Below are 27,567 nucleotides of genomic sequence, written 5' to 3'. Positions count from 1 at the left end.
CAATCCTAAGTGGTCAGCTCTGAACATGTATCTATAAGCAACACCAATTGAACTCAGGTTTTATACATACACATATATGTATGTATATATATATGTAGCAATAATAATTATAGAAGAGACTTTAGAGGAGGTGGGGGGCATGGGAAGAGTTGGAGGGGGAGAGGAAGGGATGGAAATGATGTAAATACAGTGCACTTATATATGGCATTCTCAAAAAATTAAATAAAAAATATGTAGAAAAATGTGTAAATAACAAAATTCAATTGATACCACTTTTTAAACAGAGAATTTGTTCTAAACATACCTGTGAATACTCAGTCAATAGAAAATATATTTATTAAGAAATTCTTTTTGTTTGTTTGAACAGGACAAAACAAAGTAATTTATTACAGGAACATTCTCAAACTACATAGAAAAAAGTGCACTCAGGTGGATGTGGGAGGACACCACTCTGTCCACATTCCCATTCAAGCCCTCCCTTATCACCCAGGCCTGGAGGACTCTCTGCTCCCCTTTTCAGACTACAAAACACCTCACACAGGAGCTTTTTCCAAGTAGCCATACTCCATCAGTGATAGTCCTTGCTTTCATAGCAAGAAGTGTTCCTACTCAGCAGGATTCCAACCCCTATTTCAGTTCAGTACAGATTTTCTCTGCTGACAGTTTCAGGGGGCACAGAAATGCCTTGTTGGATGAATCAGGGGCCACAGACATTGACTGGGGCACTAGGAGAGACTGTCTTGAGCCTGGTGCTCCACCAGCATCTCCATGCTCTTCACACCACAGCTCCAGATGGTCCTTTATCCCTTTGATCTACTTCAAATCCAGAACTCTGGGCTGTACCAAGGTCATATAAGCCCATTCTCTGCCTCACTATGCTGCCTCTCACTAGCCCCATTGAGAGTGCATTCATCAACAGCAACTCTGTATTGTTCATAGTGATTTTAGCACTTTGGGGCAATTTCTTCAAAAGTGAGCTCTCTGGTTGGTAGGCCATGTGAAAGTCATCTCCATAAGGCACAACGAGCTCTTCCTCAGAAGCTGAGCCTTTTTGGCTGCTCAGTCAGGCTGCTGGTCCCAGACAGACTTCAGTGTCTGAAACTTTTCTACATCACCACTACCGAGGGCATATAGAGTATTAATCAGCCACTACCAATCAGTGCTTCTCAGTGACTCCAGCACAGGGTACACGAGGAGTTCTCCAAGATAAAAATTCCCTTGCTGAGAAGTCCTGTAAGCCCCAGTGTGAAGGCTCTCTCCTGCTGCTCTGACACTGGCAGATCTTTGATATCAGTCAACCTGGCCAAGAAACCATACAACATCTTTGTAGTAGGGTGCGTGGTTTCCAATGGTTTGATAATATTTACTGGTGAGATAGAAACAACTGTGAACTGATGTCACACCAGGGAGATTTGAGCTTCTCTTCACCAACTTCACTTGTTTCCTTAGTAGCCTGCAGATCCCCAGTGTTTAATTTTAGAGTTCTGATTGCTGTTTTACACAGGATCACTGCCCCCATCACTACTTTTTACCTTCTTAAGAGTCTTTTCCAGAAAAGTAAGAATCCATTTGGATCAGCCATCTGTCTAACCACATGAAGAATTGCTTCAATGAGGGACAAAGGATTTAACCTGTGTTCATGTTACTGATGAAGCTCGATAAGACCATCTCCTAGGGCAAAACTTGGGTCTTGCACAAAATCAAATACCTGAAGTGTTAGTTGAAGTGTTAGTTGATGCCACAACTTCTTTTTATACAGATCCTCTGCACTAAATTATGCTGTGGGGATGGCAGACAGAAGTTGCCTTTTTTTTTTTTTTTTTTGATAGAGTCTCCTTGTAGCCCCAGCTGGCCTGGAACCAGTCTGGTTTGAAACTCATAGAGACTCACTTGCCTCTGCCTCCTGAGTGCTGAGATTAAAGGTATGTGCCATCATATCCAGCCTAGAAAACATTTCTTAATGACCTGTCAGACATTATGGGGATCTTGGACACAGTTTCTGTTCTTGAGAAGCCTGAATTCTAATTTGCGGTAAACAATTTCTCTGTCTCTGTCTGTCTGTCTGTCTCTCTCTGTCTCTGTCTTTGTCTCTGTCTCTGTCTCTCTCTCTCATCTTCCTGAGTACGTCTGCGTGTATATATGCATATGTATATGTATATCTTGCATCTTCCTAAGTATGTATGTCTCTGTGTATTTATGCATATGTATGTATATGTCATTTATTTGTATATATCATATTATCTTTAGATGTCTATTTGAAAATGAAGCAAATGTAGAAGTTGTTAATCAACATAACATTTCTGTGAAATATTTTGTCCTTTTAGTTTTTGCTCTGGAACCCAGAAACCATCAAATTCCTGAAATCCTAAACCAGAACATTAAAAGTGCCCATCAGGAGCTAAGCATCATGCTGTATAACAGTGCAAAAGTCGGCAAGGTAATAAAAAACAGTGTAAATGGGTTCCCCATTTCTTTCCAAGAAAAACCTCCTAATGGGTTGCTGATGAGCTAATCAGGTCAAGTATTCTCCGACTTGCCCTCTTTATACAGAGTCAGCAAGCATAACATTTTGTTAACCTATTGACACAGGAAATTTGTTTTCCATCTGACCTTTTACAGTAACTACTCCAAATTACTTTCTCTTCAGCTAAAAAGTTAATGAGTAAACTGTTCAAGTTTGGCACTTACGACAGCAACATTTTGTATTTTTTTTTAACTCCTAATCATTTGATTTTCTTTTTCTGCAATTACTTCTTCCCCTAGGAAGAATTTTCACCTTTGCTAAAATTTTAGAATGTTTATTTAGGGAGTCACATGTTTGAACTATCTGGAAATAATCATATATTCATAAACTTACTTGTTTTTTGGAAGATATAACATTTATACCTATTGAAATCATCATATGATAACCTACTGAATGCATACAAATTCTACTATTTAAAATTTATACCTATTTATGTCAGGTGGAGTAGAAGTTAACTTTTGGCTGCATGTGAGTAAAGAGTTGCTTGAAATAGTTGCTAAAATATTTGAGGCTTTTCTTTCTTTTCTAAAAAGTGTTTATTAGTATTTGTGAAAAATTACAGCATATAGAAGTATTCAAAAAATGGGAAAAAACTCAATTTTAAATTCAGATCTCTCTCTAAGGTAACAGTTTCTTGTGGAATCACATGGGGACACTACCCCAAAATATTCTCTTTTCCAAAATAGGAAAGTAAAGGATGAGTTCTTGCTACAATTCTCTACTGAATCTTAATTATAAGCATCTATAATCACCAATAATAAATAATATTTCTTCAAATTATTAAACAGTTCTTCAAAATTATCCATAAGTCCAGCCTTTTATTTGTTACAAACTGTCCTTTTCCAGAATAAGATCATATTGAATGTTGATTTTTAGTGAATTTAAAAAATAAAATTTTTAACTGTATTCTAAATACTTATCCTTATACTCAGAGATAAATATAGCTTTCATTCCTCATCAACTGAGCCTCGTTTTTTTGCAACATATGGAGACCATTACAGAGATCCACAACTGGTCAAAATATAGAGAATAAGAAAGTGATCATGGGGTTCCCAGCCCCAATTGATACATCTACAACACAATCCCTGCACTTAAGGTTCAGGGAACATTGTGGAAGAGGGGGTGGAAAGATTGTAAGAGCCACAGGACCAGGACACCCGCTGTCAGATAGTGTCTTCTAGACTTGTCAGGGAAACTGCACCCATAAAATCTCAACAGTGTGGTTGCCTAGACATACCTGCATAATAACAACTCAAGCTCATATGCTGATATGGATGGAGGAAATTTCACAAGGTCCCACCCTAGGTAAAGAGTAATCAATAACTACGAAAAGAGGGCGAATCAGTTTTCTCCAGGGATGAGTGTTCTAATAGGTTATCCAATTACAAGTCATCAGCCTGAAACACAGGTATATATGAGCAACAGTAAGTGAAGTAAGTAACTTTAAAAGATGTATTTTATTAATATAATTGTATTATTTAAGCTAACTATAATTAAAGAAGAGGTCACAAATTTGAGAGGGAGTGGGGGCACAGAAAAAGGAGTTGGAGAGGGGGAGAGATGGAAGTAATGTAAATGTAGTATTCATTTATAAGATAAAAAATTTAAATAGTTGGGGGAGAGATGGAAGTAATGTAAATGTAGTATTCATTTATAAGATAAAAAAAATTAAATAGTTTCTCTCTCTCTCTCTCTCTCTCTGTGTGTGTGTGTGTGCGCGTGCGTGTGTGTGTGTGTGTGTGTGTGTGTGCGCGCGCATATGCTATGCATGACTCTGGAGATCAGAGAACAACTTGTGAGAGTTGCTTCTCTCCTCCCATCATGTGGGTCCTGGGGATTGAACTCAGATAGTCAGCCTTGTCAGCCTATGCCTTCACTTGCTGAGCCATCTCACCAGCCAGTGAATGTTTTTAAAGCTTTGCTGTGTTAGGATTGCAGCACCAAAGATGGTCATTCAATACAATTCAAATTTGAAATACTTTCTAGAGAAAACGCTTTCACATATTTCTATTTATTCTAAAATTTACTATTGTAAAAGTATTGCTATTTAATCATCATTAAAATGTCTCTCCTTCCCAAGTTTTAGAGATGAATTTGAGCTTTTTCGTATTTCATTTATCCTGAATGGGTACATACACTATTATTTTATCATTTTAACACCAAAATAGGTAGCTAGTAATATTATTTTATACTTTCTAGGAAAATGAATGGAGTCAAAAGAACCAAGGGCATTTTGAATTATCATCAGCAAATGGTCATTGGTCATCTGGGAGGATCTTCCTGGTCACTAAAAAGTGTATTGCTATAATTGCAACCCATTTTACAGGCTCAAAAACACACAAATTAGTGTTGTGGAGATGGCAGAGTGGATAAAGCCCTTGCTGCACAAGCATAATGACTGGAGTTTGAACCCTCAGCAACCACACTGATGCTGGGGGTGTGATTGTGCTGGGTAGTTTTAGTTGTCAGCTTGACGCACCTGGGTAGAGGCACCTCAATTGAGGAATTTCCTCCATTGGATTGGCCTGTGGTTATGTTTGTTGGGCATTTTCTTGATTGCTGAGTGATGTGGGAGGGCCCAGCCAACTGTGGGCAGTGCTACCCTTGGGCAGGTGGCCCTGTGTTGTATAAAAAAGCAGGCTGAGCATGGGCCAGCGGAGCAAGCCAGTAAGTAGCACTCCTTCATGGTCTACGCTCCAGCTTCCTGCCCTGAGTTCCTGCCTTGATGTCCCTTAATGATGGACTGTGATCCACAAGCCAAATATAGTCTTTCCTTCCCCAAGTTGGTTTTGGTCAGTGTTTTTATCACAATAATAGAAAGTAACTAGTGATTGAGGAAGATGCTCAATATGAGCCTTGGGCCCCTACAGGTGTGTGCATCCATACACATGTGAGCACACACCAACATTAGCATTTCTTTCAGATGAGTATTTAAAGTGAGCTTTAGTTCTCTACATGTTCGATCGTCTATATTGAAGAGTATTAGAAAGAACCTAGTTAAAGCATAAGTATCCTTGTGTAAAGAAGCAACTTGTTAACAAAGAAGGTCATGCTTAACTGACAACATTTTTGTTATTATATATACTCGTAAGATAATTTTTTATACTTTTAATTTGGAGGGTGAATTTAGTTTCTTTTAATTACTTATGGAACCATGTTCCATATAGCCATACCATCTCTTTGGTTTTTGTTTTTGAGTTTTTAAGTAGAACAGAAGCCTTCTTTAGTTGTATCAGTGAGCCAGTCTGGTTGGTTAGGAATTATAGAAAAATATTTTAAAAACATAAGTGCAGCAGTTTTAAAAGGGGCTTAGTGCCCAGAATAACTTGTTGGTTTTGCTTTTCATTTTGAACATAAATATGAAACTACCACTGTGTAATTGAGTCATAAACACATTTGAAATCAGGAATTTTTATACTGAGGTATGTCTGTGTGAACAAATCCCATCTACCCAAGAAGAAAGATTTTGTTACTGTTTGTATGTCTTAAGTAAAGCAAGAAAGCCTTATATTACATATGTAATTCTCCATCGGTATTTCATGCAACTTGTGTACATTCTTATCCCTCTATCCCTCTCATTCTTCTGTCCCAAAAATATCTAGGACAGCATTTTTGGATGCTTATGTACACTTCAGAATGCAGCATGGTAGTTAAGAAATTGTATTCTGTAGTCGGATTGCCTGGGTTCACATTTTTTGTTCTGTAACACTTAAATATATGTCCTGTGCACTTTATACATACATCTTGTGCCTTGATTCTTATCAATCTCTAAGATAGGAACTGGATTGGAAAATTAGACTGAATTGATTAACAAATGTAAGGCACTTAAAATAGTAGCTGGTATAAACCAAGCTCTCAGTAAATGTTAGCTAGGATTTTAAACATTTATTTTATTAAATGCCTTTTATGCCAACACTGCTTATAGGCACTGAGAATGTCCCAGGGAATGTGAGAGACATATTGACTCCTTTCACAAGAATTGAAAGTTCACTGGAGAATTCAGACACACAGCTTATTGTAGCCCAGTACAACTGCAGTAGTGGGCTGTTCTTTGATGTCATCATTGCTCAAGTGTGAATCCTTTACCAGACTACGGAGACCAAGAGAGTTTTCTAAATTAAGTGCTATTGAAGCTGGCATTGTAGTTTGGATGTTAAATGTGCCCTGCAAATGGCTCATGTGGCAGAGCTATTGAGAGGTGATGAATACGATGGCTGTGACTTCATGATTCAAAGCTGTATGGACGCTCAGGGCTGGGCAAGTGAAGGAAGTGGGTCACTGGGGTCATGTTTGAAGGGTTTGTCTTATCCCTGGCCCTTTCTGTTCATTCTCTGTCTCCCTCTCTCCCCTTCCTGACTGCTATGAGATGAGCATCTTGGAGTCCCCATGCCCTTCCACCATGATGCAGCAATACTGGCATATTGCTGAAACAATACTCCAGTCAACATGGATCCAAACCTCTAAAGCTGTGAGCCCAAACAAATCATTCATCTATTTAAGCTGTTTATTTCAGATGTTAGTCATGGAAAGTGATAAACATGGCTGAGATCTGAAGGACAGGTGGGGGTTTGCCATGTGAAATAGAATGCATGGAATAGAGTTTAGATCAGATAGCTTAAGCCAGAGGGCCCAAGACAAGGAAGTTGCACAAGGGAGTGAGCATGACACACTTAAGAACTGATGAAAGCTCACTTGAATGCTCTCTAGGTATTGTTCAGGGCAGGGAGTGATACACGAGGCTGCTTATCCAGGGATAGGAAATCACTGACAGTGAAGAGAATGTTATGCTTGGATTTTACTTAAAAATTCCTCTAATGCTACCTGGAATGAGGTAGGTACAATACCAAGGTAGCCTCCAGGGGAGAGATGCCAGAGTCGTAAAGCTAAGAGTGAACTGAAGAGACTTGAGGGACTCAAGAAACATTTATGGGGAGAGAATGAGAAGGATTTGGTAGTAACATGGCACTGGATGTAGAGAGAGAGAGAGGTAGAAAGAACGCTCACAGTGCTGGCCCAGGTGTCTAGCTTGCTTGTGTGAATGATGCTACTGACTAAGACAGGAAACACTGACTATAATAGACAGACCGTGGTTATCGTTGCTACCTCATGTATCTTGGTAATCATGTCCCAGTGTTGAATCAGGAGCAATCCCCTACTCAACTTCAATGCATGTGTTTCTAGATGGAATCACCTCAGCTCTAGTTTCAGCATGGAGCACATGACCTGGATGTAGCTTCATGTTTTTTCAGCCAAATTTTAGGGATGGTCACAACAATGAGGTTGATTCAGTCATAGTAAACCAGAACTTTTGTGGGGCCTCTTGAAAAGACTTTGGAGTATGAGTTGGTAGAAGTTCTGTGGGACTCTTTAAGATCTGAGAGGGGAGAAGCAGAATCTTGATGGCAGACTTTACATACACTTTAAAACACTGACATAGGTAAGAGATTGTGTATGAAGGAGCTGGTTAAAGGGAAAAGACAAGCTTAGTCTTTGGCTATGGGAGGCATCTTAGTAGAAATGCACGATAGAAAGGTACACATGTAGATACTATCTTAGACTATTTTCTGTTGCTATAACAAAATATCTGAGGCTGAGCACTTTCTATAGAGGAGAGGTTTATTAGTTCACATTTTTGGAGGTTGGAGAGCCATTTCTGCTCAGCCTCTGGTGTGTCTCACAGTGGCAGGCTAACTCTGTAACAACTCATGGTTATAGGAGCTAATTTGGAGCCTATAAGAATTACAGTTATCCTTTTCAAAGGTATTTTCCCCACTAGGCCACAACTCTTTTTTTCTTCTTTCTTAAAAAAAACTATTTTGACTTATTCTTTGAAATTTTCATACATTTATACAATGTGTTTTGGCTATATCCATCTACCACTTCCTCCAACTCCTCCTAGTCCTTATCTCCCCATTAACTTCATGCAGTCCTTTTGTTGATGTTGTTATTACTAACCCCCTGACTTCAATGAATGCTAACCACATGTACGTAGGCATGGGGCCATCTGCTGGGGCATTGGGCAACCTGCTAGGACCCCTGCCCCAGCCATGTTGGAATTGTGACTGACTTGATCATGTGTAGGTCATCACAACTGCTGTGAGTTGATGCATGCAACAGCCAGGCTATGTCCAGAAGTCAGCATTTCACAGCTCTCTCCCCCCACTGGCTTTTATATTTTTTCCTTCCCCATTCCTGTGAAGTTTCCTGAGCCTTGGACAGGGGAGATTGATATGCAATAATTCATCCACAGCTGGCCACTCACAGATGCTTCTCCTCAGCACCTTGACCAATTATGAATGTCTGTGTTAATCACTACTGCAAAAGAAACATCTCTGACCAAAGTTGAAAGCACACAGATCTGTGGGTATAAACACAACTACTCAAAAGGCAGTTTGAGTCTATGACCATTTAGGAAAACAATAACAGTAGGTCATAGGCAGCCTCCAGGTCTTAAATATTCCACCTAGCTACTTCCCACTAAGTGCAAACTCTTAGAACTTTATCATGTCTCAGTATTTGTGTAGTGTGGACTAAGCTTCTAGTACATGAAACTCTGGAGGATTCATGCATACCATGCTCAAGTCATAACAGAAAATTATAAATGTCTTGTTCAGTCTTTGGTAAATATTTTTATTTTTAAAAAGATTTATTATTATTTTCAATTATGTGTTTGTGTATGTGTGTCTGTGTGCATGTCTGTGTGTGGGTATGTATATGTGAGTGCAATTGCTCAAGGAGGCCAGAAGAGGGTGTCAGAGCTCCTGATCTGGAGTTACAGGAGTTGTAAGCCATCAAACGTGGGTGTGGGAGCCAAATTTGGGGCCTGTACAAGAGCAGTACTCATTCTTAACCTCTGTGCCATCTGTGTAGCTCCTGGCAAATATTTTTAGAGGGTCATCTGGTAATGTAACATTCAAATTTGGATTTTTAACGTTCAAAAATTGGTTCTGTTAGTTAACTCTCCAGTGGAACCATTTCAGTTCAATTCCTCATTTTGTTTCTTTTTTAAAAAAAAATATTTTACTATTTTTATTTTCTGTGTGTTTGAGCATTTGCCTGCATGTATGTAAGTACACCATGTGGGTACAATGCCCAGCAGAGGCCAGAAGAGGGCACCATTCTGGAACTGGGATTACTGACGGTTATTAGCCATCAGTTGGGTGGTGGGAACTGAACCCGGGTCTTCTGCAAAAGCAATCAGTGCTCTTAACAGCTGAACCATCTCTCCAGTCCCTATTTTCAGTTTCTTTAATGATTGTCAATCTATGCTTGCTTTCTACTCCTAGATATGTTTACAATGAATATACACATTATTTCCAACTTACCTACTGGATTTTGAGAAGGGATGATTCTCCTAGACTGTTTAGATGGGTCCAATATAATTTCAGAGGTTCTCATAATAGAAAACCATGTGATGACTGAAGTAGAGATTGGAGTGATGCACTTTGAATGTGGAAAAATGTGGCCTCTGGGAAAGGAGGCAAGGAAATTGTTCTTTAAAGCCTGCAGAAAGAACACAGCTCTCCCAAAACCTTCAAATTACTCCTGTGAAACTGATTTCAGACTTCTGACTTCCCAGAGTGTGAGAGATTGAATTTATGTTGGTTTAAGCAAGCCCACCAAACACTTCGCAATTTGCTACAGTAACCAGAGGAAAGCAACACACCACTGTACTGTGCACTGTATCAGCTTCAACAATTTTATTGACATGTAATTCACTCTATAAAATTCACATATTTAAAGTGTAAAATTCATTTTTTTACTGTATTCATAGATACGTAGAACCACTTCTACAGTCAATTTTAAGGCATTTATATCATATCTATAAAAAAATACCCCATATACTTTAGCTACCTCCTCCCCAGCCTCTATCCTTCAAAGCTCTAAGTAATCTACTTTCTGTATTCCTATTTTTGACTTTTCATAAAATAGGATAATATAATGTATGGTGGTCTTTTGTGACTGACTTTACTTATTTAGCATAATGTTTTCTGAGTTCATTCATATTGTAGTTTTTTTGGGGGGGAAAGAAAAAAAAATTGGAGTCTTGGCCTCCAATTCCCTTTGTAGCCTGAATATGACTATCTCCTCCTGCCTCTACCTCCTGAGTGCTGGAATTATAGGCATGCATCACCACACCCAAATGATATGGTGCTGGGAATGGGCCCAGGGCTTTATACGTTCTAGGTAAGCACTCTAGCAACTGAGCTACATCCCCAGACCCCAAATTGTGGTGTTCTGTTTTAAGGCTGAATTTAATTCTATTGTACAGATATCCCATGGTTTTTCTATTTGTTAGCTGATGGCCATTCATATGAAAAATGCAGCTATGAACAACCTAAATATTAGTGTACAACTATTTGTCTGGACTTATGATTTTATACCTCTTGGATACACACCAAGCAGTAGAGTAGCTGGGTCACATAGTAACTCTTTGGCTGAGTCAAGAACTTCCAGACTGCTTTCCAAAGTGGCTACATCATTCTGCATTGCACCAGCCGTGACTGTGACTGAGAATTCTGATTTCACCGTATCTTCCCCAACATTGCTAGAGGTTTGATTCCAGCTGTCCTAATGGGTGTGCAGTTGATTTTCATTTCTATGTATGACTGTTCTGAGCTGAATTATTTCCTCTCACCCCAAATTCAGCTGTTGAATCCCTATTCCTAGTAACTCTTATTATGACTTTGTTTTGAAGTAACATTTTTAAATAGAAAATTAAGTAATAAGGAGGCTGTTAAGATCTGACTGTTCAATCAGACAGGAGACCTTGAGATTCAGACACACAGACATCAAGGGTGTGTGTACATGGAAGAAAGACCCATCTACTAGCCAAAGAGAGTGACCTAGAAAGAAAGTAAATCTGCAGACACCTCAGTGATGGACTTCTAGCTTCTGCAACTATGAGAAAATAAGTTTATGTTCTTTGAAATACAGCCCATTCCCAGTTATGTGCTTCCTCCAGCATGTCCACCCCTCCTAAAAGTTCTGTGACCTGCCCACACAGTACTACCAATTACAGACCAAAATGTCTAAATATTTGAAGCCTATGGGGACAGTCTTATTCACCACTTCTCCCATGATCCCCCATGACTCCTTATTAGTTTCCTGACCTCTAAGAATTTTTTAATTGAAACACACTTATCTAAAGACTCAAAGAGATCATCATTAGAAGTTAGGTTCTAGACAAATGGTATCCTGCTTCTGTAAGAGATATTAGGTGATACCATGGAGACTATGACATCTTTATTTTCTGGTTATAAGTAGGAAGCTATGATTAAAGCCTGCTTCTTTTCTGGGAGATACTGGATAGAATCTCTAAAAAGTTGCTATGGCAGAAGAAAATGTTAGAATTATTAAATCCAGGTTAGTACATAGAGAAAAGGAAGAAAATGAAGGCAGGTACAAGGAAGGCTATTTTTTTCAAAATCAAATTTAAGCCCTGTATTAGTTTCTTTTTTTATTGTTGTAAGAAAACCCCTGACCAAAACCAACTTGGGGAGGGAAGGGTTTATTTGGCTTACAGTATACAGTTTATCATCAGAGAAACCCAGGCAGGAAGTCAGGGCAGGAACCTGGAGTACAGACCATGGAGGAGTGCTGCTTACTGACATGCTCCCCTGGCCTGTGCTCAGCCTGCTTTCTTATACAATATAGGATCACCTTCCCAGAGGTGACACTGCCCACGGTGGGTTGGGCCCTCCTATATCATTCAGCAATCAAGAAAATGTTCCATAGGCATGGCCACAGTCAAATCTGATGGAGACAATTCCTCAGTTGAGGTTCCCTTTAACCAGGTGTGTCAAGTTGACAACTAAAGCCATCCAGCACAGGCACACATCCTCCTGGTGACTGGTACAGGTAGGGAGGAGACAAGAGACAGGGAGATGTAAGTCTATGAGGGGCAGCTTCTACTGGGCCATGGTGAGACTTGACCTCAAGTTATAACTTAAGATTTGTATGGACCTTGAAAATGTGCCTTGGTTCTTCTAAACATGGAGCCATACTCATCCTATGACTTCTCATGAGTAGTTGGTTCTGTGAAAGCTCTGTAGGCAGTACAGAAATGGCACAGAAATTGTCAGCTATCAGTAGGCCCATGTGACTCAGGAGAGCATCACTCTGTTCATTAGGGCTTTCTAGGTTTGGTATAACCTGACACAACAGTCAGGATACACTGAGTAATGCTGCTGTGACAATGGACTCCCAAGTCTTAATGGGTTACAACCTCAGAGAAGTGAGTTTACTTCATATTTCACATTTCCTTTGCTTTACTCATTTCTTCATAGTCCCTGGGAAAAATGGACTGTCAATGCTTTTTCATCTTCTCTGTTCTCTGTGTCTCAATCTCCTTGTTTTTGGAGGAATTTTGTGAGACTCTAATGTGAACAACAATGAAGAAAGAATGTTTATTTGATATATTCAAAATATCAACTCCGTTAAATTTACAGCGAATCTAAAATTCTATAAATAAAAGGATGAACAGAATTAGAAAAATACCAATTAGTTGGCCATCTGCTGGATTTATGGTCTGTCTAACCTATTTGATGGATGGTAATACTATTCTTTGCGATGAGAGAGGATGGGCAATCCTGATGGTTTCAAAGGAGAAAGTCAATAATCTTATAAAATTTTGCTTGTTTAAGAAAGTACAATTTTTGCTTATTTAAAGTATAATTTTTTCATCCCAAATTTTTTTCTGAAAAGCTGCTTCGATAGTAAAAATAATGTAATGACCAAGGAAAATGTGTAGACTGCCTTCTGAAGTCTGCGTTTGGTACATCTGCCAGCTCTGAAATTCCATTCTGGTTTTGGGTGGTTCTGATCCGAGAATGAAGAATGTTGCTGAGGGATCCTAGGGTAAGCTTCCTGTGGATTTTTAGATCTGTCTTCCTGAGGAGACAGAGCAGGTCTAAAGCTCAGGTTGCCAAGATGATGTTAAATGCCTCCATTTGGGGCAAAATGGTTTAATAGATACTTGTGAATTTTTAAAAGTGCTTTTCATCCTGAGAACATTTCCAATTTCTTCTTCTTCTTGGAAATGTATGGAATGTACATAATTCAAATGTTTTCCTTATTAGTTAGAGCACTTAATCATGTAGCATGGCGAAGGAAAGAAAGTAAAGATTCACAATTCCTGATTCAAATGGGTGATTCCCCTGGAAGGGGTGGGTACTTCAGTGGAGCTGTCTGTTTTCTCTAAAAGTAATTTTTTCTCTTCACTTTGGCCCAGTAGAAACTTTGACTGCTTCTGATTACTTTCTTCAACCCTATCACTCTTTTTAAGTTTTATATTTTGAACACAGAGCCATCTAAGAGGTTTGTGGGACTACAGACAAAAGTGTTTTGCTACTCAACCCCTTTCTAGACAACCCAATTCCTTTATCTTTTAAGGAAAAATGAAGCCTTATCAGGGCTGCTGTGTACAGTGTCAGCTAATTATTAACCCAGGTCATGGCTTTTTATTTTGCTTTAGTAGTTATTGTTGAAAATTCTTATAAAATAATTTAGTTATTTGTCATTATTTATTTATTATAAATTTGATTTTTCTATGGGATCAGCACTTATGGCTTATAGGATCATACTTATAGCTAGATGTGATGGCATGTGCTTATAGTCCCAGTTACTTGGGAGATTGAGGCAGGAGACTTGCTGGAGCCTAGGAGTTCAAAACCACACTGAGTAACATAGTAAGACTCTGTTTACAAAACAACAACAAATATTACTGGAAGTAAAAGAAAGCAAAGAAAGATAAAAGGAAGCATACTTGTGTTACAATGTTGTTATGAGAGAGTAGACAATGGGGTTGTGATAGGTATATACAGGATGTAGTTAAAAATGTGGTGGTGCGCGCCTTTAATCCCAGCACTCGGGAGGTAGAGGCAGGCGGATCTCTGTGAGTTCAAGGCCAGCCTGGTCTACATTGTGAGTTCCAGAACAGCTGGGGCTACAGGGAGACCCTGTCTCAAAAAGACAAAAAAGAATGTTTCTTCTATACAGCACTTGTTTATTCCTTTATTCTTAATTGTATATTATATGTTAGTGTCTCACTAAGTGCTCAGTGTTGTTTCTAAGAACAGTAGAGAGCATAGGAGAATGTTAAGATTCAGTATTTTTTCTTGGGCTACTTACATTGGAAAGAAAGATTCACACGTGGGAAATAGTGGCTAATGGTTGTCAGACAAGTGCCATGTGAACAGAGTGAAGGAGAGAGGCCATCAGACTTTAGCAAGGGTTCAGCAGTGCAAACACTTGATCTGAGAATACTTCTAAGAAGAAATGGAATTGGAATTGGAGTCTGAAGTGTGAATTAACAACAAGGACAGTGGAAAAGACATTTTCAGGGAGGGGAGAAGCAAACAGGACAGTGCACATTTGGGAGGGGTATAGGATAGTGAAATAAATGAGTAGTTTAATCAATTTGGAGAAGAGTCAATCCACCAAACTTGTTAACTGAAGGTTTAGGTGGAGTAAATTCCTAATCTCGTGTACCTTTCTGTGTTTAGATTCCTTATTTATAAAATGGGAGTTAATCATGCCATCAAAGATTACATCATTAAATGAACAGATGGATTAAATGTCATAGGATGACAGGAGTCAGGTGTTGAGCTGGATGTCTTATACAACACCCTTTCCTTAACTCAGTTCTTCGAGTTCAGCCTCATTCCTGGACTGTAATTCTTTCTAGAAGCTCTCTGTGGCCCCTTATGGACAGATGGGTAGACTAATTTTGATTACTACATTTCTCCAAACCAATTTCTACTAATTTCTGGTTTAGGAGAATTTTCTTGACATGGACCATCTCTACATGCAGAGAAGACCAATGTCACATTTGATAGTTCTGAATAATTTGTCACTAACTAATTCAAGATTGCTAGGACACGAGCAGCTGAAAGAGAATGGTTAGAGATAAGAAAGGATAGCACGTTCTTCCTTTGTAGTTATAGCAGCATCTTCTGTGACATAAATCTCACTGTAGACAATAAGCAAAATAAAATGACATTGCTGCAATAAAGTCAACTAAAGCTGCCTGCTATTGTACTGAGCCTGTAGAGGAAGGTGACTCAAGTCTGAGAAGAGGGAGAACTGTTGAATTTCCATGCCATGTTCCAATGTTTGCACCAACTTGAGTTGTTGTGATGGGGTCATTTACATCATTTGGTTCTTGTCCTTGTGACTCACTGTTTCTGCTTTAGAGTTAACTCCCTGCCGTGCAGAAGGGTGGACCATATGGAGTACAAAACAGCAGATTGACGTAGGTTTGGTGTGAGCTGAAGGTACATAAACTTTAACTCCAGAGCATAACTTTGGAAAACTGTTTTAAATAGCATCTTTGTCATGGTGTTTAGTTTTCATGCTCTGTCTTGAAGCCCCAGGATTTCAAGGTTAGTTTATGGAAAATGTGTGAGAAAGGACAAGTGGGCACAGGGAATGCAGTTCTGCTGCAGAAAAGCCGGAGAAAAGAAGGATTCTGTTTGAGTAGCTGTGATCCCGCCTGACCCAGGGAGAAAAATGGTGTTCATGCCTGCATGGAAGATTCTTGGGTTTCAGTTCTGTGAAGTTGGTTTCTGTGGTTCTAGGCTGAGCAACTAAGGTAATGTGGCACTGGAGCGATGGCTCAGCAGTTCAGAGCACTGGCTGCTCTTGCAGAGGACCTGGGTTTGATTCCCAGCACCCACATGGCAGTTAAAAACCCCATCTGTAACTCCAATTCCAGGGAATCTGACACTCTCTTCTGACCCCTGCAGGCACTGCATGACATGGGTGCACTTACACACATGCAGGCATTACATTCATACACATAAAATAAAAATAATAAATTAAAAAAACTATCAACTAAGGTAATATTAAGGAGTATGAATAAGCCAAGGAAAGTTCAAACCTGGAAATGCACAAGTAGGATTGGAGAAGGACTCTTCTGGCATCCAACACTTATAATTCATAGATTTGTCCATTAATGGAGGCCTTAACTCCATTATATAACTAGATTATACTTTGATCCAGGCTAGAGTAATCTAGCTTCCCTCCAAAACTCATTCATCATATAGTTATCGAGCAGTTGCTATGTACCAAACATGTGTTAGATGCCAGGATTAGAAAGATGAACAGTGCATAATCCTGAGGGAACTGCAATCTATGAGAGAGAGTTGTGAGTAGGTCGCAAAACAATGAAATATTGTTGTAGCAAAGGAAAAACCACTTACATCTGCTGATGGGTAGAAAGGAAGGTCAGAGGAGCCCCTATGAAAATGTTGACCCTGTACTATGTCTAGCAGGATGAGTAAGAGGAAGCAGAAGGAAGAGCATGGCCCCATTAGGATGGGTAAAGTGAGAAATCACATAAATGATACAAAAAAAAAAAAACCTTCACATTCTGATAGGATACATAACTCAAACCAAAATGAAGCAGAAATATCAGGTTATCTTATGTGAAGCTCCATATCGACTGTCTGAGATGTAGGGAAGACAGAGAAGAAGAATCAGAAGCAGAGAAAGAGCGGGAATCCTGGCAATACAGGGAGTATCAGACTGGATCTGGAGATGGGCTGTTCTAGGCAACCGAGAAAGGATGGTCGGGGAGTCAGAGGTGCTATGGCTACTCCTGAAACAGAAGGGGCAGGAAATGGCTTTGCTGTAGTCTGATGTGAGCTGGAGCTCTGCAGGAGGGGAAATATATGGTCCAGATCTGTAGTTTTCAGGGAAACAACTGTAGTCAGAATTACAGGGAGGCAAAAAGGTAAATGAAAATTCTTTGCCATTTGTCTTATTTTGAGAACTCTCTGTTTAGTTCCATGCCCCAATTTTTAATTGGCTTGTTCATTTTCTCAGTGTACAGTTTTTTGAATTCTTTGTATATTTTAGACATTAACCATCTTTCAGATGTATAGCTATAAAGCTATAGTTTTCATTCTATGAGCAGTGTCTTCACTGTAGGCTATGTATCCTGTGCTGTAGAGAAGCCTGTTAGTTTCATGAGGCCCCAGTTGTCAATTGTTGGTCTTAATGCCGGTGAGATGGGGTCCTTTGTAGAAAGTGCCTGCTGGTGCCTATAAGTTGAAGCATATTCCATACCTTTGCCTCTAACAGATTCAGGGTATCAGGTCTTACATTGAGGTCCGTGATCTATTTGGAGTTGAGTTTTGTACAAGGCGAGAGATAGGGACATAGTTTCATTCCTTGACATGTAGCTATCAATTTGGCCAGCGTCTTTTGTTGAATATGCTCTCTTTTTTCATTATGCATTGTTGGCTTCTCTATAAAAAATTAGGTGGAAGTCTCCTCCTTGAAGACTAGATTTCAGAGTTCTGAAGGACACTATGCAAGCTGCTAAGGTGGAAAAATCAATCAATGGTCCAACCCCAGCTTTAAAGCCTAATAACTGGCATAGCAAGCTATATTGTACAGTAGTGGTACTTTTGTCTTGAGGGAAAATCAACTTAATTGGACTAAAAGCCCACTCAGTGGGAGGGAACTCATGTGTGGCACTCTAAACAGAGCCAAATATGCATTGCTGGAGAGGTCATAGAACTTGAGAAAATCCTCTGTCTATCACATCCCTAGAGGAATGTAATTTCTTACTATATGCTAAATATGCATCCTTATATTTAAAGACAAGTATGCCAGTCATCACTTATCAAATAAGCTTCTTTTTAAATTTTATTTTTTTATTTTATGTGTATTGAGTGTATTGCCTGCTTGTTGTATAAGTGCACCTGTGTTGTGCAGTGCCTGCGGAGGAGAGAAGGGGGCATTTGATCCCCTGGAACTGGAGCTACAGTTGGTTGTTAGTCACCTCATGGGTGCTAGGAATTGAACCCGGGTCCTATGCAAGAACAGTCACCAGGTCCTATGTAAGAGCAGTCACCACTCTTAACCATTGGGTCATCTCTCCAGTCCCATAAATAAGCTTATTTTGCAACAGATGGAGACTACTGCAGAGTTCTATAACTGATCACACACAAAGAATAAGTGTCTGTGAGATGCTCAACACTAAGTGACAGAGTGCAGTGGAACCTCCATATCTAAGTCTCATGGAACATAGTGGAACAAGGGGTAAAGCAAATACTAATGCATCTCTTAACTCTCATTAGTGAAACTTCCTCATGCACTAGAGGGTGATGCACGAAGACCATAGCTGGCCAAAAGTATAGAGAATAAGAGATTACAGAATATAGGTCTCTGGACAGGGCTCCTTTATTAAACTTCACCTACCCAGGGCTCAGGGACCATTTTGGAAGAGGGGATGGAAAGATTGTAAGAGCCAGGGGAGGAGGTGCATTAACATAAAAAAACATGGTCTTACAGGCTCCTGGGATCTTGCTCATAGGAACTTACAGCAATGGTGAGAGCATACACAAGACCCATGTCAGCTCAGACAAAAACCAGCATAGAACGGGAGAAATGGGCAAGAGGCCACAACTTTGGCAAGGAAGTATTGGCAGCTGATTACTGCTGGGCGAGGGAGAGTTGATCTTTAAATGAGTGAGCCTAGACAGGCTCACCAGGCCCCAGTGGATGAACTAACACCAAAGGACATCTAGTACACAAACAGTAGGCCTTAACATGTATGACAAAATGTATGAAGTCTTGTGGACAGGTTATGTGGGGTACAGACAGGGAAGGGGGGGATAAATGTGATTAAGATGTGTTATATGAAATCCACAGAAATCTAATAAAATATCTTTGAAAAATTAAAAAATCAGGTGGTTATAGGGTATAAGCTTCTCTCTGGCTCCTCAATTCTGTTCCATTGACTAATATGTCTATTTTTTAATGCCAGTATCATATTGTTTTACTTCCTATGTCTCTGTAATATAACTTGAGATCATTATGGTAATACCACATTAGTGTTTCTACTGTTGAGAATTGTTTTGGCTATGCTGGGTCTTTTGTATTTGTCTATGGATTTTGAAGCTAGTATATCTATTTCTATGAAGAATTGCATTGGAATTTTTATGGGAATTTCACTGATACTCTAGATGGCTTTTGGTAGAATGGCCATTTCACAACATTAATCCTATCCATTCATGAGCAGGAGAGGTGGTTCTATTTTTTGATATCTTCTTCAGTTTCTTTCTTCAGTGTCTCAGAGTTTTTATTATAGAAGTTCTTAGCTTCTTTGGTTAGATTCATTCTAAGATATTTAATTTTTTGAGGACAGCGTAAGTGAGGTTGATTTCCCTATGTCTTTCTTGGTATATTTATCATTGTTATATAGGAAGGCTACTGATTTTGTGTCTTATTTTTGTATCCTGCTTCTTTGATGAATGTGTTTATTAGCTGTAGGGGTTTTCTGATGAAGTCTTTAGGATATTTTATCGAATCATATCAGCACAAAAGGACATTTTGGTGACTTTTTTCCTATTTATATCCCCTTTGTCTCCTTCTCTTGCCCTCTTACTGTAGCTGTTACTTCAAGCCCTACAGTGAAAAGCAGTGGAGAGGGTGGCCACCCTTATCTTGTTTCTGATTTTAGTTGAAATACTTCTATATTTAGTATGGTGTTGGCTGCTAGCTTGTTATATATTGCCTTCATTATATTGAAATATGATCCCTGTATCCCTAAATTCTCCAGAACCAGAACATTTATCATGAAGGAATGTTAGATTTTGTAGAAGTTCTTTTCTGCCTTTAATGAAATGATCATGTGGTTTCTGTCCTCAAGTCTATTTATGTGGTGAATTAAATTTATTTATGTTTGTTGAACCATCCCTGCATCTCTGGGTTGAAGCTTGCCAGTATTTTATTGAGAAGTTTTGCATCTATGTTCAACATGGAGATTGGTCTATAATTTTCTTTTTTTTGTTGCTGTTCTGTTTTTATCTGGTTTACATATAATTGGATTAGAATTGTTGCTTTATAAGAAGAATTTGGAAGCATTCTTCTATTTTATGGAATAGTTTGAGAAGTATCAGTTTTAGTACTTCTTTGAAGAGCTGTAGAATTATGTGGTAAATTCATCTGAGCCTGAGCTTTTTGGTGATTGAGAGTTTTCTTTTCATTGCCTTTCATTCTTGTTGCTTATGATAGACCTGTTTAAGTTTTTAAAAAATATTTTATTACTTTAATTTTATATATAGGAATGTATGTATGCAAGTGCACCCATATTGTGCAATGCCCATGAAGGTCAGAAGAGGGTGTCAGATCCCCTGGAACTGGAGTTATGGATGGTTGTTAGCTGCCATGTTGGTGCTGGGAACTGAACCCAGGTCCACTGTAAGAACAGCCAGTGCTCTTTACTGCTGAGCCATCTCTTTAGCCCCAACCTGTTTAAGTTTTGTGTTTTTTTTTAAATACATTCTTGGTTTAACTGGCATGTCATATACATTGAGAAATTCATCCATTTCTTTTAGAACTTTCAGTTTGGTGGAGCAAAGATTCTGGAAGCATGTCCCTAGTTCTATGAATTTCCTCTGTTCGTTGTAGTATCTCTTTTTCATTTTTAATTTTGACAATTTGGGTCTTCTTTTTCTTTTAGTTAATTCAACTAAAGGTTTGTTAATTTTGTTAATCTTTTCAAAGAACCAACTCTTCATTTTATTGATTCTTTGTAGTACTTTTTAAAAATCTCTGTTTCGTTAATTTCAGCCCTGATTTTGATGATCTTTTCCCATCTACTGTTTTGGAGTGTTATTTGTTCTTGTTTTTTTTCCAAAGCCTTCAAGTGTATCATTAAGTTATTAATTTGAGATCTCTCATTTTTTGTGTGTAGGTGTTTAGTGCTATGAACTTTCCTCTCAGGACTGCCTTCCTTGTGTCCTGTAGATTTTAGTATGTTGTATTCTTATTTTCATTCAATTCTAGGAAAACTTTGAAGTTTTTCTTGATTTCTTCTTTGGCATAATTATCATTCAGTATATGTTGTTTAGTTCCCACTTGGGTTTGTGTGTTTTCTGTAGTTTGTATTATTTAATGTTTGTGTGAAACATTTCTATAGATGTCTGTTAGCTCTATTTGATTTATGATGTCATTTAAGATCAATGTTTCTCTGTTTAGTTTTTTCCCAAATAACTGTTGATGCATGGTGTGTTGATGTCACCCATTATCACTGTATTGGGGTTAATCTGTGGTTTTAGATCTAGTAATATTTCTTTTATGGAATTGGATGTTTCATGAGTATGTATTTAGGGTTGTAACATCTTATTGGTAGATGGTTCCTTTAAAGAATATGAATTGACCCTCCTTAGGTCTTCTGATTAGTTTTAGTTTAGTCTATTTAGTCAAATATCATAATGGCTATTCTTCATTGAAGAATTGAAACCATGCTAAGTAGAACGTTTATAGCTCTGAGTACTTACACTTAAAAAATCAGAGAGCTGATCTTAAATAAACAATAATAAATAAATAAATAAATAAATAAATAAAGTGACTTAATGTCTTGGAAAAACAAGAAAAGGTCAAACTCAAAAACAGTAAATAGAAAGAAGTAATGATCAGAACAAAAATTAATAAAACAAAGACTAAGCTAACAATATAAAGAATTAGAGATTTTTTGGTAGAGTCTTTAGGGTCTTTTAAATATAGGATCTTTTAAAAATAGGGATAATTTGGCTTATTCATTTCCTATTTGAATACCTTTCAGTTCTTTCTCTTGTCTCACTGCCTTAGTTAAGACTTTAAGCACTTCATTAAATAAAAGTATACATCCATTGGGCTCTATATATCAGGCCTTAGTGAGGTGTACAGAAACAGTACTAAACATGCAATATAGTTCTTAATCTTCTATAACTCAATAATTAGGGATACAGGTATTAACCATCAATTAGGACATTAACAATTTAACTGCGATTGTAGTTAGAGCCCTTGTAGGAAACTAATAGGGGAATACTTGCCTTTACCTCCAAGGAAATGATGCCCAAGATAACAATGATTTTACATGAGACAACGAAAATAGTCTCAGGCGGATGCTATGCTGCAGTCACTGGGACTCCCTTGATTCTGGTGCTCTTGGTCTTGGTTCACAGTCTGTGGCCTCACTCAAATGGTCTTACAGTTCTCACGGTGTTGTTGCCTTTACAATGGACACAGAGACTGTTTGCCCTAATTGGAAAGTTTCTTCAGAAATTAAGGGAAACTTAGGAAAGGAGGTAGAATAGTCTTATTTTCTCCTCACTATCTCTTTAGTCCGACATTAGCCAAGGACAGTGGAGCCCCTCCTCTGACTTACATGTGAGAGTTAATTTAAATGTGCAACATTTATATAATGGAAGCAAAGTTTAGTTTGAGAGGACAGAGAGCTTTGCTGGGCCTCAGGGAATCCCTGCTGCTTTCGTTTCTATAGCATATAACCTGTACAACCACAATCCTTCCTGGGCTTCTGTTGTCTCATTTATACAACAGAATATTTAAATATAGAAAAGAGTCCATAAATCAGACTTCTTAAAAATCATGCAACAAAAGTGTTCAAATACAAAGCAATGTTTAGAAATTTTCTTTATTGCAAATGATTTTATTAAAATCAGTATGTATTTTGGGATTCATACCTAAATTATTTGACTTAGTAATTTTTTTGGAGACGAGGGAAAAAGGCTTTGTTTTTGGTTACAGAAATTGTGTGAGAGAAAATCTTAATTATTAGATACATTATGACATATTTTGTTTATGAAATGATTTATAATAAGATACATGAAATAGCAATCTCATTGAAAGCATATAAAATACCTTATGAGGATTTTATGCATAGAAGAGAGTTCTGTCAACTTTACATGCTTGAAGATCAGAGCAATTGTAGACATATTCTGGAATGCATAACATTTGAAAGGATAAAATATTATTCTAAGGATAATTCTAGATATTAAATACACTTTTTAAAATGACATATATAAGAATCTTCTTTTGCAACAGAGGGAGACTATTACAGAGTTCCACAACTGGCTGCACACAGAAAATAAGTGTCTGTGAAATGCCCAACCCTAAGTGACACATCTACAGTGGACCTCTACACCTTGGACTCAGGGCGTACAGTGGAACACAGGTAGCGGGAATAGTAATACAGCTCTCAACTCTCATCAACCAAGCTCCCTCATGCAACAGAGGGCAATGAATCCAGAGCTCAAGGGCCATTGCAGAAGAGGGGCGGAATGATTGTAAGAGCCAGGGGAGAAAATGGATGATCATAAGGAAATAGAGTCTAACAGGTTCCTGGAACCTTGCTCATATGAACTCACAACAATGGTGTCAACAGGCACAAGACCCATTCAAACTCAAGCAAATAAAAACCCAGCATAGAATTGGGGAAATGGGCAGAAGGCCCCAATCTTAGCTGAAGAACTATTGGGCTGAGGAAGAGTTGATCTTTAAAGGAATGACTCTAGGTAGGCTGGCTAGACCTAGTGGATGAACTTGCACTGAGGGACATCTGGGGACATTAACTTGATAGGCTTTAACATGAATGACAGAATGCATGTATTTAGTGAGGGTGCAATGGGAGGGGGCCGATAGGGAAGGGGGTGTAGGGTGTAAAGATGATTAAGATGTTGTATATGAAGTACACAAAAAATAATTAAATGACATATATGCATCATCATGCATTTCTTTTAAAAATTAACTCATGGCTGGTTTGTTCATTTTTTGAGACAGGGTCTCCCTGTAGCTCCAGATAGACTGGAACTTGTTATGTAGACCAGGCTGATCTTGATCTCACAGAGATCTACCTGCCTCTGCCTTCCAAGTGCTGGGAAGAAATGTGCCACCATGCCTGGCAACTCATGGGTTTTATAGTAAACCTTGAGTTATTTTTGCTAACATTATTTATTGAATGAAAGCTCTCAGTGTTCTGGCAACAGTGTGTTCTTCTGAATCTCCTTTAAATCTTTATTTAAAATATGCCTTTGCTATAGTGCCATGTGGGATGTTTGAGGTAGGGGAACAGGAAGCATGGTGTCTTTCTTTACTGATTTTCTAGAGACTGCATCTCATTTGGAAGTTGTTTGCTTTAGATTGTTAAATACATCCCTGGGAAACTTCTATTTATTTTTGTTTCATTTTTTCTTTCTTTCCTCCTTTCCCCCCTCTCTCCTGTCTTTCTTCTGTTTCTGGCTAGTCATGTACTTTGAAGGCAACAACCTCTTTGTCTTCCCTGATCATGTAGGTATGCACCTGGCCAGATGTACACGGCCACTTGGACTAATTATTTCAGTAAAGGACAAATATTTATTTCATGCTACCTTTGCCAATTGTTGGTTTGCTCACTAGGAGTTGGAAGATAAAAAAGCATGCTCCTAATAAGTTTTCAATTTTGGCATCTGATATGTAGTTTAATATAAGTGCTGATCATTCTAATGGAAAACAAGGTATTTGACCATCCAACTATTGTGTGTCCTAGAAGACCTTCCTTTGAGTTGTTGGCCAGGGTAGTCCGAGGAACTCCCAAAATCACATAGGCTATTGCCACAGCCCATAATTGCCTCCAAGAATTTCAAGGTAAGACCTTATTGCTGAAGATAGGGCATACTTTGGACACAGAATTTGGAGCAATGGAGCTGGAAGTGACCTGGAAGCCACCTCCCCTGAAGGCTATCTCTGGAGAGCAGTATACTGGGTACTAAGGGAGACCATCAATCAATGATTCATCCCCAGCTTTAAGGTCTAATAACCACATCAATGACTGACAGCAAACAATATTGATGCAGTAGTGGCACTTTATCTTGGGGTAATCAACAGTTTCCTAACTGGACTTAAAGCCCACTCAATGGGAGGAATAGGAGGAAACTCAAGTGTGGTACTGTAAACATAGCCAAATACACATGGCTGGAGAGGTCATAGATCTTAGACAAAACCCCAAGGCTGTCACATCAATAGAGTGATGTGCAAAATGTGGATCCTTAAATTTATAAACAAGTATCCCAGTCACCACTCATCAAAGAAGTTTCTTTTGTAACAGGCGAGACCATTACAGAGTTCCACAACTGGTCACACAGAGAGATTGTCTGTGAATTGCCCAAACCTAAGTGGCACATCTACAATGTCACCTCTACATCTAAGGCTCATGGAACATAGAACAAGAGGTAGAGAGAACACTAATGCATCTCTCAATTCTCTTCAGTGAAGCTCCCTCATACAACAGAGGACCAGGAACATGAAAGGTCAAAAATGGACAAAGTATAGAGAATAAGAGCCTGCAGAGTGTGGGTACTTGGACAGGACTCCTATATTAAACTCTACCCACCCGGGCCTCAGGGACCATCACGGAAGAGAGGGCAGAAAGATTGTAAGAGTCAGGGAGGAGGTGCATGACCATATGGAAATAGAGTCCTACAGGCTCTTGGGACCTTGCTCATGTGAACCTACAGCAAATGTGTCAGCATGTACAAGACCCATGAAAACTCAAGTAGACAAAACCCCAGCACAGAACTGTGGAAATGGATAGCAGGTCCCAATCTTAGTTGAAGAATTATTGGCAGCTGGGTGAGGGAGAGCTGATCTTCTTAAAGGGAGAGACTCTAGATAGGCTGACTGGACCTCAGCAGATGAACTTGCACTGAGGGATGTCTAGGGACACTATCTTGGCAGGATAGGCTTTAACACAAATGACAGAACATACGAATTCCAGTGGGGGAGCTATGGGAGGTGCCAATGGGGAAGGGGGTATAAAGATAATTAAGTTGTTCTGTATGAAATACACAAAAACTCAATAAAAATTTTCCAAAAAAGAACTAGACTGGTTTCTGAGCACTTCCCAATTCACTTATGAAGCTTCTAGAGATACCATTTGAGAAGGAACATGACAGTGACAATCAGCCATCCCACTTAAGAGCTTTATGTAGCTTGTTTTTAATTTATCATCTATCTATCCATCCATCCATCTATCTATCATCTCTCTATCATCTCTCTATATCTATGTATCTATATCTATGTATCTATATCTGTATCTATATCTATATAGTTTAAAAGAATATTTTGAGGAGAGTTGTATAGCATAATACAAATAAAGTCCAGCACCTCTCAGTTAGGGTAAGTTTGAGAAGTATTAAATGAAAATGAAGATTAAATTTACATATAGACACGTCAGGGTTGTTTTTCCTGTTGATTGTATGTAAAGGTATTGAAAGAAGGAGTTTTATAAGGAATAAAATGGGAAGAACAGTGTGAAGGTCTATTTCACTGCAGAGCACTATAATCATAGACTGATGACAGGTAATACCTTATTGCATTCTGCCCTTGAAGAAAAAACAATCATAGGATCCAGCAAATCCAGAGGCCAACATCTTTAGAATATTCTCAGAGTACCTAGATGTCTAGGTCCAGAACTTTGTTTTGTGCTTTCCTACTCAATCAAGACATGTTTATTTGGTCCAATTAGAAGCTTTGTTGATTTTTCTTATACTGCTATGATAAAATTTGTTGGAGCACCTAAAAGATAGCGAGCAGGGACTTCAAGCCTATGGGAATGGTTTGTATAAATATCGTGGCACTTGCTTGCTGACAAGTGTTCTTTGTGGTAGAATGTGGTCCGAGATTCACTTTTACCACACTTACTACCCACTTAATGGTAAAGGAAGTGGTTATAGCTTCCACTTATCTTTTGCCAGATTACCATATGTTGTAATGATGAATATTTACCAAGAGAGTCTAACTGTGTAAGGCCAACTTGGTTTGCATCACTTTGTGGTATCATTTGTTAAGTGTGAAACACTATTCATAAAATGATAAATCCCTTTCTACAGAGAGATCTTAAGTTAACTAAACTACAATATTATCATTTCTACTTAAAATATGTGAAAACAAATTGGACCACATATGCCAGAGAGAATGATTTTGTTTGTGATACTGAAGTTGAGGTCAAGGCGAATACTTGACCAATAGAACACGGCAGAGGTATTGCTGTACCAGATTCTTAAGAGATGGATCTGAAATTTCTCCTGTTCATGTTGGCATGTCGACTGGTATTGTCATTATGAAGGTCTTGTTTAGGCAACCATTGTTGAGCTATTTTGAGTGCAGTTTCCCTGTCACGTCTGTAAGAAATGATCTAGCAGCAGGCATCCTGGTCCTGTGATGCTTAAAATCTTTCTTCACCCTCTTCCACGATGATCTCTGAGCCT

At 38.6% G+C, this 27,567-nt stretch overlaps 1 pseudogene; it reads right to left on the bottom strand.

Moving 5' to 3' along the window:
- Window positions 1-725: 725 nt before the first annotated feature.
- On the bottom strand, window positions 726-11,014 carry LOC103733744 (annotated as a pseudogene).
- Window positions 11,015-27,567: the final 16,553 nt, after the last annotated feature.

This window comes from Nannospalax galili, unplaced genomic scaffold (genome assembly GCF_000622305.1).
Source record: "Nannospalax galili isolate Female #2095 unplaced genomic scaffold, S.galili_v1.0 scaffold415, whole genome shotgun sequence".
Classification (NCBI taxonomy): Eukaryota; Metazoa; Chordata; class Mammalia; order Rodentia; family Spalacidae; genus Nannospalax; species Nannospalax galili.
The sequence above is the reverse complement of the archived record's forward strand: the minus strand, read 5'-3'. Positions and strand labels throughout refer to the sequence as shown.